A 4,668-nucleotide genomic window follows, 5' to 3' on the forward strand; every position below is an offset into this window, starting at 1 on the left:
CACAGCGTATGCATTCCTGTCAATGCATATAAATATATAAGAACATTGAATATGAGCGAATAAATGCTGTTACCTAAATTATCAAACAGGTGATAAAAGCATACTTTGACCAAATATCATATTATTCTGCAACATGATGGCATCAACAGGTTGGAAAAGATTAGTAGAGCTTGTTCTGCACACGGCCCTAACTATTTCAAAAAGTGTTACAGAAAACATGCTATATAGCACCTGCACCATGTGCGGCGACTCATGGAATTGTAAATTAGGCCTTAAAAACAGAAACATACCAGATGTGCGAATTATTTCCAATATGTCATCAACTTCAAGATGAAGATTGTCTAATACCAGGTTTGGTTTGGTTTAACGTCCTGTTAACAGCTAAGGCCAAACATCTTTAAAATAACATATTCTTATCTGCTGATATACGTTTTATGAAATGCAAGTACAGGATGAAATTAAAATTTAAAACCCTTTTAAAGATATTTTCTATAATATATACACGGAATGAGAAAATAGCAATGTCCCCACGTTCTTCATAAGTTACAACAGCCTTTTTGAAATATACACTTTATACATGTCGAATGTTCTAAAGTACCATTTTAGATTTCAGGAAAACACAGACATAACTGTTATCATCCGATCTCGAAATGAAATATTTAAAGAAAATCGGCTGTCCCTAGGAATCGCGTCATTTCCGTAACCTTACAATAAAATCGTGGTCAAACAGAGTGGTGTCCGTTGGTGAGGAACGCTTTCGTGTCTGCTTGAAAGTTTTACCCGCTCTTTTCTTTCAAACATGGCGACAGTTTACATGATGCCATGCCTGCAAACGAAAATCTCCCTCGTTAGTGCCAATTATAGAGCGTGTACTTTCTATTTGTCATTACCGTATAGACTATCTACTACTAATAATAACCAATACGTGAATGTTCGGTGTGTTAAACGTAACTTTGAGTGAACATTAGATTACGGTTATGTAATGGCTCTTAGTGGGGCCCAGTAAAGGGAAATAAATAAAAAATGTCTTTGCCGTAATAGTCGTATCCGTCGTATACTTTCCGTTACGGCAATGACATGACGTTTCGGAAGTGACATTTGTGCTTATGTATTGCAAAATGTTTGACAAATAAAATTAAAAAAAAAATCGTTTGCGTTTTTTCTTGAATGACATCATAACGAAAATTACATTTTTTGAAATTATTTTGTTCCTATTTTTTTCCAGTTTATACAATTGAGCTGAATGCAGTTGATTTAAGCCTAGATGCTACAGAAAAGCTATTTTTTCTGAATTATCAGAAATTTTAGGTACAGGAATTGATCCTGGCTGGGCAACGCGTATTTGTGATCTTTATGATTCCATAACATATACGAAAAATCTTGTCTTACTCTAAACAAAGCAGGCTAAAGTTATGGTTTTGTCAAATAAAGAACGTGTCGCTTTATGGCGACAGCGATAGCGAGAGGGTCCTCAAAACCATGAAGAGTACAAGATAAAGGAAAGTGAGAGGTACAAAAAGAAGAAAGAGAGGGGTGTTGTTAAGCCAGTTGCCGAGCTTGGAGAACGTTCAAAAAGAAAACAAAGAAGAATCCGAAGAAAAAATACTAACAGTCGAAACGAAAACGTGATGGCGAAAAATTAAAATCGTTGAGATCAATTGATACTCCACCAATATCACCAGAGCCTAATTCAGATAACCATGCAATGGCGATGACATAGAACAAATTATTAACGAAAGGGGTTAGAAGAGACAGGTCTTAGTCCTACAGAGAGTGGTTTAGTCTGAGAGTGACATTAAAAGAAGAACGAAAACTTAAAGAAAAATTCAAAAAACGGTATCAAAGACTGAAGAAGAAAGGAAAAGGACGTATTTTAGAGAAGAAAGTAGATGACATCATCAAAAGAAATGAAGTAAACAAATCTTTACTGCTACACCAAATACTTCTTGAACAGATAAAAACGCGTTATAAAAAGTCGAAAACCCAAAAGGAGAAAGCAATGATTGCGACATTAGTATGCTCATACAGCTACTAAAAAGGAACAAACTTGCAGAATATGCCCGGAAACAATTAGGTATGGCAACTTATTCATTTAACCAGAAACCAGCAAACAAAAGAGAAAGGAAAAGATCACAAAAACCAAAAAGAATTAAAGAAATGGTAGCAGCATTTCTAAACCGCGACGAAATCTCTAGAGTAAAAGCGGGCAAAATATCTACCATAACCAGAGCGGGCGAAAAAAGACAAGTTCGTCTCCTGTGTGACGATCTGCAGAATCTACATGCGAAGTTCCTGACTGAACAGGAGGCAAAACTATCACCCAGTCTCCTCTGCGCCTTGAATCCATACAACATTGTAAAACCTACAGCTAGAGACAGATAAACCTGTCAGTGCAAGATTCACGAAAACTTGAAATTCAAGTTAGAAAAGTGTCACCAGCTCAAGGTCATACCCAGTACTAATATAGATCATGCTGTTTATGGAATCATCTGCAACATGGAGAGCAAAGCCTGAATGTATAGGGAATGTCCTAATTGCAAAGATAAGCATCTTGATATTGATCTTACCGACGCTTTCAATGAAATATGGTGGAATACCTGGAAGACAAAAAGAAAAGAAATGGTAAAGAACGTGACGGGTTAACAAGTATCATCAGTTGTCAGCATAACTGGAAAGGGAAGGGAGCTTGGAACATTGCAAATACTCTCAGAAGAACTAAAGAAGGAAGTTCAGAGGGCCAGTCGCAATATCTTTAATATCAGACACCAATATAAAGCCCTTAGTATCCTTAAGAGTGGACTTACTACTGGGCAAAGTATGGTCCACATAGAATTCTCTGAAAATTACTCATGTAAGTACTCGGAAGAAACCCAGAGCGCCCACATTGGCGCATCACAAAGGTAAATCTCTTTACATACATTTACATACAGGGGTTGCTTATACCTCGTCCAAAACATATTCATTCTGCTCTTTATCGGGACAGCTTGAAGCATGGACCTGCTGCATATAGGCACAATCTCCACCCAGTTATTCAGAAGCTAAAAGAAGATACTGATTCCACAATCATCCATTTCATAAGTGATATACCTACGACGCAGTATCGAAACAAACTTCTTTCTGTTCGCGACAAAAGTTTATGAGTATGGTTTTACCTGCGCAAGTTGGAATTTCTTAGAGGCTGTGCACGGGAAAGGTGCGGCAGACGGGAACGGTGCCGTTATTAAGAGGACAGCTGATAAGCTTGTAAATATTCAAGGAAAGGACATTATATGTGCAAAGGACCTACTGGAAGAACTCGGGTCAAATAAGAATGTACAACTACATCTTATTTCGGAAGATGAGATTCACAACATTAAATCTGGACTGCCCACTCAACTTAAGCCACCACAAAAAACGATGCAGATTCATCAGGTCTCTATTTTTACCATTTCCTGATAAAACTAGTTCGATAGTTTGTTAATTATGTTTGAGGTGCTAAACAAAACAACGAGATTACAAAGTGGAATTTGACAGTTTCAAATCGATATAAAATCGTTTTGCTTATGAATAAGTAATGACGATTTATAATTCTTTTCTTCAGCTCCTGACAGATCGGCCAGGTGAGGTAAAGCATAGGATATTGTCCTGCTTCTAATGCCAGACAACCCTCTGCAATAGTTTCAATCAAGTCACTACAAGTTTTTCAGTTAAGGTATTCTAATTATATATTTTAATCTCCCATATTGTGCTATCCCATATACAGTAGTTATGAACAACCGTGCGCGACGGCAGGCTATTTCCAGGAATTATATACAATGTCCTCGGAGAGGAAGAGGAAGTAGAGGTCAACGTTATGCACTGTTTTGGTGTAAACAGGTATATCGATTGTTTAATGTTCACTTAAACCGGGTATATATACTATCTTTGTGTCATATTGGCCTGCAGTAATCCGTATGCTTATGTGCTTAGTATTTAATCTTATGTTAACAGGATTTTCTGGCCTATGATGTACGACATCATTTGGTATGGAAAAGATGATCCATAATAACCAGTCACAATAAGACACAATGAAATTATTGGTGCCTGATAGAGTAACGTCATCAATTTTTGGTAAACGACGTAATTTTCTTACACAAACCAATGACGCAACAAACAATACCTACTCACAAGAGAAGATTACTCTGCAATACGCAAAGACGGAATACGTAGCTACCGAAATAGTCGTGTAAAACAATGACCAAGTTTAAACGTGCTGTGTTGTGGGAACCAGACTGTGTAAATTGTCTCGGGAAAGCTGGGAGTAAACGTATTTGCTTTATATGTGCTTCTCGGTCAATCTTCAATTTTGCAATTAAATTATCAGTTCCGTGAAAGTTTGAATATATTTTTCTACTCGTAAAATGTTTATTGTTTGTGTTGGACTGAATCGAGACTTGAGAAGTGTTGTAGTGATTTGTAGATAAAATACGTTTATAACTGAAAATTTAATGTCGGAAATGGATAGACATTTCTCAGCTTGTTACATTGAACCGATTAGAATATTTAGGAAAATCATTTCTAATCAGTAAGTGTAGCAGTATTCCTGAATTATGCGTTATTTTTCCATTAAATAGAGGCAATTCGTTTAACCAAAGTTTGGTACACATTGTCTTACATCAGTAATGCTTACAAAATACTAATTTTATTTTA

The sequence above is a fragment of the Mizuhopecten yessoensis genome, unplaced genomic scaffold (assembly GCF_002113885.1).
Source record: "Mizuhopecten yessoensis strain PY_sf001 unplaced genomic scaffold, ASM211388v2 scaffold11097, whole genome shotgun sequence".
NCBI classification, from domain to species: domain Eukaryota; kingdom Metazoa; phylum Mollusca; class Bivalvia; order Pectinida; family Pectinidae; genus Mizuhopecten; species Mizuhopecten yessoensis.